The sequence below is a fragment of the Lagopus leucura genome, unplaced genomic scaffold, assembly GCF_019238085.1.
Source record: "Lagopus leucura isolate 7727_CA_CO unplaced genomic scaffold, USGS_WTPT01 Super-Scaffold_100017, whole genome shotgun sequence".
NCBI classification, from domain to species: Eukaryota; Metazoa; Chordata; class Aves; order Galliformes; family Phasianidae; genus Lagopus; species Lagopus leucura.
The window spans coordinates 7,680,113-7,691,772 of record NW_024962271.1 but is presented as its reverse complement, the minus strand read 5'-3'; the positions used below and the strand labels follow the sequence as shown (position 1 = coordinate 7,691,772).

The 11,660-nt window shown below is 36.3% G+C and overlaps 1 long non-coding RNA gene across 1 annotated transcript; it reads right to left on the bottom strand.

The window, feature by feature from the left end:
- LOC122183356 lies at window positions 1-3,293 on the bottom strand. Its single transcript, XR_006180244.1, has 4 exons — window positions 3,175-3,293; window positions 2,190-2,315; window positions 918-1,065; window positions 1-65 (listed from the first exon to the last, which is right to left on the bottom strand). It is a non-coding gene; the product is annotated as an uncharacterized LOC122183356 (long non-coding RNA).
- Window positions 3,294-11,660: the final 8,367 nt, after the last annotated feature.

Here is an 11,660-nt window from a genome sequence, read left to right as displayed (position 1 = left end):
AAGGTAAGGATATTCTCCTCCTGATTTTGTGATCGTTGTACCAAGTTCAGCAAAACAGAGTGCACCTGAGCAGCAAGAAATACAGTTGTTATTTTTTTGTTTGGTTTATACCTATCTTAAATTATTGGCTATTGATAGATAGTGCAATTGCAGAAGTAGATAGATATATGTAATGTATCCTTAATTCTTTCGTGTTCCTGTACATTTGACTGTGCACATCAGATTTTTAATTGTGAATTGTGAGGATGTGTGTGAGTTTGGGTAAAACACTGAAACTTCAGTGACAATCTAGAATTTACTGTTAGTTGCATTTAAGACTCATAGATCAAGTACAAAGGTTCTGATTTCATTAAGAGCCAACACTTAACATCAGATGACAACTGCAATAAGTTGATGTACTTTTTAGAAACCTATGGGGAAAAAGATTTTGTTGCACAACTTTGAAGAAAAATGTCTACTGAGCTCATGGTTGTTTTTATGCTCTGTATCTGACATAACGAACACTTAATTCCTTCTTTTCCTAATTGAAATATTCTGAGGTGCTTAGTACTAAATTTTGTATGAGAAACTTAGACTTACACAACTATAGAAAAACAGTAGGAATACCAGGCTGCTGCTGATAGATCTTGCATAGTATTTTGCCTGTGACTTAAGTAGGTGTTCTCTTCATTACAATTAGTGAATAAAGTGAGCAAAACTTAATTCCTGCTTCAAGAAATAAGCTAAAAACGTGCTTTATGATTTTAATAGCTTAATCTGTTGTTTATAAACAACACATTTATTGCAGTCATCAGAGTATTACTGATGTTAATCTAGGTGCTATTACCTAATTTCTGAAATTAGTTATATGCAGACACAGAGTAGTAAATTAAATGATTTAAGCAAAAATTGAAACTTGCTGCGTGGACTCCGTTTACCTAGTGTTGCGAGAACTCCACAGACTGCCCAGATGGTTAAACAAGGACCCACTGCTCCAACATTGGCAAGTACTGATTTTGGAGAAACAAAGATACCTGAACCAATAATTGTGCCAACGATCATACAGATTCCACTAATCAGGCCCACCTTGAAATAGAAGGAGACATTTTGGTGAAGGAATTTCTAATAACTGCTTTTCAGTTGAATATAACAATAGTAATTGACATCAGTGATTTATTGTTGTCACTTTCAACATGAGGTTTCAGCTAACTAGTAAACTGGAATTTCTTTTCTTCCAAATAACTACATGGCCTGTGGTATGCCAGCTTGCATATTTGTTTTCATAAACCATACTTTGAATTATGTGGGTCTCAAAATCAACTTTGTACAAATGAGCAATTATCTGTATTTGACTTAACTGTCACATTTTGCTGAAGACTTGAATTCTGAATTTTTATAAGACGTGCCTTCTTGGAGGGATTCTGTCCTCCTTTAAGCAGTTGCTCTACTCTCCTTTCTTCAGGTATTTTCTGCACAGAAATTACCTTAATATTGATACATGATGAAAAGATTACGTTCTCCAGACTTTGTAGTGATCTGCATATTAGATGAATCTAATAAAACTTCAGCCTTAAAAGTCAAGGGCACAGGCATCTTAAATTCTCCTTAAGTTATAGCTAGTCTAGTAGCATCAGTATTTTGCCAGTCCAGAATCTTAGCACCTAAATGAAGCTATGCAGAGTATAATTTTCCAGGTTGCTTAAACTGAAAGATAAATTACACTTCCCTTTGTGAGTCTTGTCAGAGGTAAAAGTGGCATATCTCCTCTGTAAAAGCATCTATCACTTTCTGGAGAAGAAAAATTACTATTTGTCTTCCTGTGCAATTAGCTTTTTAATGGACATATACACTAACAAATTTGCAGAAGCAGTGAGCTGAACCAACCCTATTTAGCCTCTGAGGAGAATTAGTGAAGTTCATAACATTATGCTGAGCTGAGCAATTCTGAAGTAGAAAATACTAAAAAAAATAATTTAAAGACTTGAAAATTATATGTTCTTTCTTTTAATGGTGCTTATATCAGAGCTGTGCACATAGTTAATGAGTTCATAAAATGTAATTCAACCACATCATGAAGAAACCAGTACGCTGTTGCAAGTAAGAGCAGTTTCAACTTTAGTGTGATAATACATAGTCACAAATACATTCTTACTGCCTCCCCGTGCCAGCCCTTCACATGCACATATTAAGGAGTGGGTGTTGGCATTTACCTCTTTTTTTAGGTTCATAGCTTGGGGTTCCTGCCTCTGAATGGATTGTCCATCCTCTCTTCTGTTGTCCTGTTCTTTCCTTTTCCTCAAGCTTCCTTCACCCATTATATTTACTTGTTGAAATATCTGAATAAATTAAAGGACAAAAAAACAGTGTAGTCTCTGTCTTTTGAATGCCTCTAGGAGACCAGGTTGATTTAATCTTTCACCTAGAAGCCAGCTAAAGAGACAATTCCTGATCTTTGTTAAATTAGGCCTTTTCCTGATTTCTTGGAGATGCAAGTATGTTAGACCAGGTGTCATTTCCTGTGACTAAATAGCAGCTCTTTGCTTCAGAAAGTGTTGCTGTTCTTCTCTGTGTTGACTTAGGGTGAATGTCTTCTACTGAACGTTATATTCTGTTCAGAATTAGACTGTAAACAATTTGACTTCAAAAAAATTAATTTTAGACTTGTGAATGTAGTATTTTCTTGGGAATTTTGTTTGTTTCACACAGTATTAGAATAAAATCCAACCTGAAGTAGTGATGGAAATGGAGGTTAAAATAGATCAGTCCCGATTCCCGCTGTTGATTCAGTCAATCTTCTCTGTCCTTAGACTCTCCACCTGTAGTTGTTAGAACCTGAACCTTGAAGATTGTTTGGCAGCTGAAGAGACAATAATTCAGGTATGCTTCGTGTTCAGACAATTCAGCTGATATCCACTAATTGGCTTCTTTTGTAGCCTTTTAAATTGATGGAATATCCATCTCGGTACTGTTGGTCTTCAGAAATGTTTCTGTTATAGAGAAACCTGGTTTATGACTTAAAGATTTTAAAAATCAACGTAATCCAACTTAAGATTCAAGCTATAATGGAAAACTGCCCATGTAAGGAATGTAGGGCTTGGGTCACTGAACTCTTACAGCTTTGTGCCCAATGTTTCTCTTTAAAGTTTTTTGTCTAGAATATGTTGTCATCTTCTAGTAATTCATACTGTCACTTACCTTATTTGTATTTCCTTGGTGTAATTCAGGGATCCAGGGAGCTCTGTATAGTGTTTCTCTTTTCTCCCGTTAGATTTACCAGCCAGTTAGAGAGCAACACAGAAACCAGAATATGCAGAAGCAACAGCAGCTTAAGTACAGAGGTTATAAAAGGTAATCATTAAACCTGTTCTCAGACAAGAAGCTTTGAGATGGGAACCACAGGTAAACCAATAGTCCAATTAGTTTATCTTTAAAACAAAAAGGTTTTTTTTTTCCATTTGTTAAGAATGTTTGTCCAGTACCTAAGCGTTTTATTATATAGTGAGAGGAAATCATAATTTGGGTGGATTTTAATTTCATGTCATGATATTTCTGCTTTAGAAACTGTGGAAGATAAACTTGAAGTAATTGTTGTAGTGTGGATGTGTTTAAAAGCATCTGTCCAGATGTTAAGTGCATCCCATACAAACAGCTTGTTTCATCTTGAGGAGATGGAAAAGTGTGAGCAGAAATCTCTCATTTGTTTTTCATTAACCTGAAGACAGCTGAGCGGGCACATTGTGTTCCTTTCATCTGCATTTCAAGTTTTCATTTTTGTAGATGTTTAAAAATCTTGCTTTAGGGGTAGAAAACCTGTCTCAATTTCTGTACAACTATATATCCAGGAAAACGTTGCTAATACTGTCTGCTGAAACAAGGTAGCTTCATTCGTGGTAGTCATCCCAAAACTACTAGCAAAAAAACCTCTAAGTGTGTTTCACATCATTTTTAGTAATGCAAGCTGTAAGTTCTAATTAAGTCAAATGTGAACCAACTTTTTTATTTCTACTGTTAAACTAACAGACTTCAATCTTCAATGTGATTAATACATTTTAAGACTTACTGTTACGGCAGTGCCTCAAGAAAAACAGTAGTACAGGATTGGAAATAAGTCCACGTTGTTGGATCTAAATATCAAAACTAGTCAAGAGTTGAGGTTGTCTGTATGTTGCTAACACAAAAACTAATCATGACGTGGAATGAGAGAAGCAAACTTTACCATTCTGTCCCAGCTGTATGCTGGCATGTTGACAGCCTTTTTTTTTTTTTTTCCCCCTTTTATTATTCTGTTTAAGCATGCAGTCTTGATCAACAGAAATTCCTGGCTTTTGTAATGTTAATATAAATCTGTGATTAAAAAAATAGACTGAAGAAAATGTGAGACAACCCTATATTGGTTTATGTCTATCATGTTTTGTTATGGTAGAGCCGGTCTGTGCAGCATCCATTTTTCTGAGACTGAATTGCAGAATCATAGGAGTTGGAAGGAGGCTCTGGAGATCATTGAGTCTAACCTATCTGCTAAAGCAAGCTACCCGGAGGAGGTTGCACAGGAAAGAGTCCTAGTGCATTTTTTTAGTATCTCCACATACTCCACAACCTCTCTGGGCAGCCTGTTCCAGTACTGTGTAACCCTCAAAGTGAAGAGATTATCCCTCATGTATATATGTGTTCGAGTTTGTTCCCATTGCCCCTTGCCTTGCTGCTAAACACAGCTGAAAAGAACCTGGGCCCCATCCACTCAACGTCTGTCTTTTAAATATTCATAAGCATTAAGAAGATCACCTCTTCATCTTCTCCATACTGAACAGACTCTGGTCTTTCAATCTTCCCTCACAAGGGAGTTGCTTCAGGCCCCAGTCATCTTTGTGGTCTTTTGCTGGGCTCTCTATAGAAGTTCTGTGCACTTCTTAAACAGAGGAGCCCAGAACTGGACACTGTACTCTGGATGTGGCCTCAGCAGGGCAGAGCAGAAGGGGAGGATCACCTCTGTCATCTTGCTGGCTCTTTTGAATGTATCCCAGAATACCACTAGCTTTCTTGGCCGCAAGGGTACACTGCTGGCTCCTGGCCAGTCTGTTGCGCACCAGGGCATCCAGGCCCTTCTCTGGAGAGCTCCTCTCCAACAGGTCAGCTCCTAAACTGTACTGTTGCACATAGTTACTCCTCCCTAGGTGTAGGATGCTGCACTTACCATTGATGAACCTCATCTGATTCCTTTGCCCAGCTGTCCAGCCTGTCCAGGTCACACTGAATGGCAACAGTGCCTTCTGGTATGTCAGCCACTCCTCAAAGTTTCACATTATCAGCAAACTAGCTGAGGGTGTACTCTGTCCCTTCATCTAGTTCACTGATGAGGATGGAATTGCAAAATAATATCAGTACTGAAATCAAAGCTGTAGCTGCATTTTTGCAGCTATCAATTTTATTTGCCCACTTTATTTTGATAGGAATTAAAAGCAGGGTTAAACTTCAGGAAAAGCTTTTTCATTGTAACCAACTTGTTCAAAAGTTACCATCTGAACAGCAGAGTTGTGTGCTGTTTTTGTTTGTTTTACCAACAGAGAATAAAGAATATTAAACTCAGAATCCTACTTTAAGCGGATGAAAAGTCAGGCATCAACAATTTACTCCTTTTTCTGCATCTTTTATAAAGACTTAAAAATTTATCTTCGTTATTGTGATACACTGATGTTTCTACATCTATCAATTGTATATACCTAGCTTTGTATTGAATATTATATAACGTATTCCTGTGTTCTGCAGTGTATTTAGAGTGAGTAATCTTTGAATTTTACATGCAGGTAGATGTTCTGCATCCCTCGATGTTCTCAGATTTTTTTCTGCATCACACTTAGCCTTTATTTTGTTTGTTCAGATACAGTACAGGCAACATTAAATATCTGTTAATTTTTCACTGAGCAATCAATTTATTGAATCAGTATTGAGTAAGCATTTGGAAAGTTCTGATTTATTGAATGGACGTGTTAAATTTCTGCGAGTGGCTTGATTTGAGTTAGCCTGTTTCCTTATAAAAATGGAGTATATTCATTTGTTATCTATTTTTATTTTAAGGGTTAATCTTTGGATGGTATAGAGCTGTTAAAGGACTTTTATCAGCAATCCTTTTCTGAACCATTTAAAATTAAAACAGCAACAAAACACAACACTGAGTTCAAGAATTATACTGATTTTTTTCTTTTTTCCTTCATGGACAGGAGGAATTACATTCTACAGCAATGGGGGAAGACTCTTTCCCTCTTAACTGTATATCTATGAAGAGATCAAGGAGTTCAAATTTCAAGGGACTTCAGAATGAAGCACTCTGTGGGCTAGTCCTGTCAGTGTAGTTTGAACCTTTTCAAATACTGTTTGCTAATCATATCATAAGAAGTAATTTTCAACTTGAATTCAGGAAACAGCAAGAAAACAGCATATACATTTAGCTTTTATTACCATTATCACTAATAATAAAGGTTAATGTTTGTTGGGGCTGGTATTTATTGCTTGCAGTACTGCACGTATTCTTTTTTGGACTGGCAGTTCTTAAATGAATGGTAATGACTGTTCTAACTTGGAGGTTTTACTTATAGCTTAGTGGTATCTCAGAATAGATACTTTCCATTCTTACCTTGCTGCCTAACAGGTTACTTCGTTTTTATCAGAGGAAAAGTGTGTTTACTTGCACTTGCTCTTCTTTGACTCCTGCTGTTAACAGATGTGCTCTAAGAAGTTATCTCACTTCTGTTGATCTTAAGTGCATTTCGTTTTTCTCACGAGAAATTCCAGGTATGTTTTAGTGGAATGTAAGAAAACAATTTTTCTGAATAGTTGTGTCAAGCAGGTCATGCTCATGGTTTCAAGTTCCTTGTGTCTTGTGGCAGTCAGTTGTACTGGCTGGCCATACGTTGCTGTGCTTTGACTTGTAGCTGGAACAGTTTTGATGTCACAGCAGCGTTATGGCTAGTGCTGAGCAGTGCAGCATGGAGGTTGGGGTGGGCAGGAGATGCAGTGAGGACACAGCCAGGACAGCCAACCAAAACAGAGGGATATCCAACACTTACTTGGTATTCTACTCAGCAATTACAACTGGGAACTGGGGAGTCCTCTTGTTAGACAGTTATTTGTCTTCCTGAGAAACTGCTGTGCTTTTTGAGGCCTTGCTTCCTAAGAAGTAACTAAACATTGGCAAAACATTGCTTGCTGATGGGAAGCAGAGAATAACTTGCTTCTCTTTGTTTCCATATGCAGCCTTTGCATTTTTTTTCCCCTTTCATAAAACTCCACCTTATTTCAACCCATCAGTGTGGTTTTTTTTAATATTTTCTTGCCCTGCTTTGTTGAGCTGGGGGAGTAAGAGTGGATTGTTGGACCTTAGCTGCCCACTGACTGTCATACTATTACGTAAATATGAAAGATTAGATGAGTGTGGTGTTTTTATTGCCCATAGTATATATATTTTTTGAAATAAATATTTTTCCCCCTTTGTTTTTGCTCACAGTATATTTGTTTGGGCACCTGTGACAAAGTAGGAAAAGGAATGAGGCTGTTGGAAAAGTCTTCAGGTTTGCTAATGGTAGTAGATCTACTTCAGTAGTTATTCAGACAAATCACTATAATGAGGTGGATAAAAATGTCTTCCAGATCTGTTGTATTTTTTTCTTTTTTTTTTCCCCCTCATACAGGGAGGTAAACAACATCTTTCAGAGCAGGTATAACTGAAGATAAGCCACAAGAAGTCGTCTGATTCAGTAATTATTTGAATAATTTAGAAGGGTTTTAATCATCTCAGTACGTAGATGTTTTTTATTGACATGAGGATTCTTCATTAGTTTCAAAATCAGAATTTAAAGTTCTCTCAAATAATAATCACTTCCTGTCTGTGCCAAAATTTAGGCTGTATCTTAACCACTACAAATAAGTCAGAAATGCTGTGTGTTCTGTTTAGGAACCGAGGTGGGGTTGTTTTTTTTGTTTTTTTTTTTTGTTTGTTTGTTTTTTGTTTTTTGTTTTTTTTATGTTTACAGTACTTAATCTGAGTTTAAATTTATCAAAACCAAATATTTGGTATGTAAAACAACTTTAAAATACTACAGTATATCTTTAGAGAGTAGAGAGGTGTTGAAATTGAGTACAAGAAAAAAAAAACTCTACAGGTGTTGGTGAGAAACTACATTTTTAAAGACAGAAGTCCTCAAAATGCATCTTTTCGATATTCTAGCTGATTGTCAGTGTAAATTTATTATTTATTTCCATTATATTTGCAGAGCAGGATGAGTGCACAGAGCTATTATAAATGTCAAAACTGATTTTTTTCTAGACAAGGATTTGTAATCCCAATGGAGAAACACTTGGGATGCCTGATTCTGTTTGCCCGTATAATTGCATGAATTTCTTACGGCTTTAGAACGCTAGAAGGTTCTCTCTTCTGAGTTGTTGAAAGCCAGTGTTCAAGCTAGAAAGATGCAGCTCCTTCTATACTAAAAAGTGCATGAAGGGGAAAGGTCAGCAGCTGGGTATAATTCTCTTCTGAATGTGCTGTTATTTGGGGAAATAATTTGATCTGTACGTAACTTATTGCACACTTTCTGGTAATCATTACAAAGAAAAATTGAAAAACCTGTGTCTGCTGTTTCACCTCAACTTAATGATAAGCATAAGGGAATCTGAAATCAGCTTCTATAGATAACGTTGTTGTCATAGGCTATAAATTAGAGAATGAATCACCAGCAGAGCATAGGACACTATAAGGCATACTTTTCTTAGCCAGTCTGAGTAGTAGAATCTTTCCAGTATCTCTGCAGCTCACCTCTGAAAACCTTATTTTATTAGTATTTTGAAGATGCATCTGTCTTGCTTGAGTTTATTCCAGACTCAACAGAGTTTTGTTTGTTCTTAGGTGGTGGTGGTGTTTACATTTCAAGTTGAAATCAAGTATGCTTAGTTGTTACGAACAGAATATGGTCTGTAAATGAAGTGATGAAACCAACATGACCACAGGAGTACAAATTCTGAATTGTTATCTCTGTTTCTTGGTAAGAATTGAAGTACTTTCCCCTGTTTTTATTTTATTTTGTGAAAGGAAGTTGTAGCAGTGCTTAATGAGTTCATTTTACAGTCAGCAAGCTGTAAGAAGGAGAGCACTTAAAGTCAGTATGCTCTGTCAAGCACTGGTTGGGGTAAAGTAGTAGCTAATGTCAGTGCATAACAAAAATAAATGGTCAGGGGTAAAGCTTTTGTAGTGCAATATAACATCTTTTCTGTATCATTTGTTTATAATAGTATATGCGTATAGTAACTAGTAGACAATGCAAAGACAAATGGCTAACTAAAAAGACTTTTATGCTTGTGTACGGGGCAAATTCATTCACTCAAGGATGCAAAACTTCAATGCATTCACATTTGGGTGACTGATTCTAATTAAAAGGTTATTTTCTCAGAATAGGTAGTTGATCTTCACTTCAAAGATGCATGAAAACTGTGTTGCTTATGCAAATAGGAAAGAGTACTTTGTATTACTGTAATGCCTAGCATTAGCAGCCATGGCCCTGCACTTCTGAAAGAATGAGCTGCAGTAAGTATGCATTTATCAGTCAAGCTAAATCTGGCTTTATTTCTAAAAATAATTAGCCAAGTGGATGAGGAGTATCAATTTTATAAGGCTTTTATTGATGTGTCTCATGATATTCTCACCAGTATGTTGGAGTGGCAAAGTCTAGAAAGTATGTTTAAAACTAACAGAGTACATGAAAACTAACTGGCAAAAAATGTAGGAAGAAAGAAGCAGTGACTCGCTGTCGGGCTGGGAAAAGGGTTTTTTGGTCAGAATTTGTCCTGATTCTGTCAGCAAGAATGATGCTTGTTCTGCAGTGCTTGTCATCAAAGTCTTAAATTGATGCTTGTTAGGTTAAAGAGTACATTGAATGGATGGTTAATAAAATTTCATTCAGAGAGGAAAGTAATAATCCTTTCTCAGTTTCATGATGTGTATGAATAGATTTCTTGCACTTAAAACTGAAGCAGGAAACATTAATACATGTTTTCTTTCCAACAATATTTTCCCATGTGTCTAGACTTGTTTTGTGGTATTAAGACTAATGCCAGCACAGGCAAGAATCTGAACCAAATGTGCCATACCAAAAAAAAAGCTTCATAACTGTTTGAATCATGAGGAATGTTCATGGTTGCTTGGTTATTAAACGTCTCAGAGTGTATGTTTTCTTGTTTCTTTCCTGTTTTGTTCTGTCTTCTTAAAGAGCATGTGTTTAAACAGTGAGCAGGATTCACAGCACGTGCTTTGGTATGTACAAAGTGATCTCTATGCAAATCATACAAGCTGGAGAAGTTCAGTTTTCAGAGATTTGTAATATCCATAAAATGTCCACAAAGTATGTGGTAATAGTTAGAATTAAGAGAACAGATTGAATGAATATGTATGATAAAAGCTCTGCAACCTCTGCTAGTGTCAAGATTTTCAGGGTAAGATAGTTGTTTCACAGTTCAAAAGATTTTGCCTTCCACACTTCTTCCCAATGCTGCTTTCTTTCATGAACTTCATCCCATTGCTTAGTTTGGTGTGGTTCAAAGGTTGCTGAAGTAATTATTTCTATCCTTGATGTTGACAGAAAAGTGAAGAATGATTACAAGTTTTGCTTCTTCCTTTGTTTTTTGAATGCTAGTTAAAGACCTGAAACTTCGTATTTCCCTAAAGCTCCTTCCAAAGAGGAATGGAAGTAACTTTTGTCAGATGTAAGCAAGCTTCTTTGTGATTTAACACAATTGCTTCTTTGTTCGTAGAAGCAGAGGTAGAAACAATTAAACTGGTCACTCTAAACTACTGGATAATAGTTCAGATAATAGAATAATAGATAATAGAATATAGATACAGATAATAGAAGTTCAAAAAAATTACAGTGGGGAGGAACTATCTTTTTCACTCAGAGGAGAAAAGGTGAGATAAGCAGATTCTGGTAGCTAATTGGGAGGGTCCTGTAATCATGTCTAATACAGTGAGAGGTAATATCTTTAAATTTGTAATGTGTAGAGAATTACAGGTTGGTAAACTGTTCAGGTTTTATTCTTTTGCATAATTTACTTTCATTAAAGTGTTCTTTATTTGTTTAACCACTTACTCTGCTGAAGTAAGGTGAACGTGGACCTCCTATTCTATTGATACAGCTTAACATTGAAGATGAAAAGAACAGACCCGTGCTTATTTTGAAAGTGGTACCCTTCTTTTCACCTTCAGTGTTCAGACCACAAATATTCTTCTTAATATAATGTTGATACTACTTTAAATAGAAGAACAACAGGCAGTTACTTTTTATTGATCCTTGTTCAAGTCTTATTCTATCTTGTCCAGTTTGCTTCTGACTTGCATAGTATCTCTTTCTCTCTTTCTTATCTTTCTGTTGACTACTACAACAGAAAAAGAAGAGTCACAGTCACTTCAAGCATGAGGTAGCAGTTATCAGGATTCCAAGTCTGACACAGCTTTAACTGAACATTCTGGCAGTACCTCTTCCCAGTGCCCAGGGGTTGCAAAGACCTGATTTCCGTACAGTTTCAAGTAAATTAATTAGGTAAGGAAAACAATGTTAAAGAATGTGTGTGTGCTTTGGAAGAGTGGACTCCATATGATCACTTACAAGTTAATAAGGCCAGGTACCCATTCCTGGCAGTGA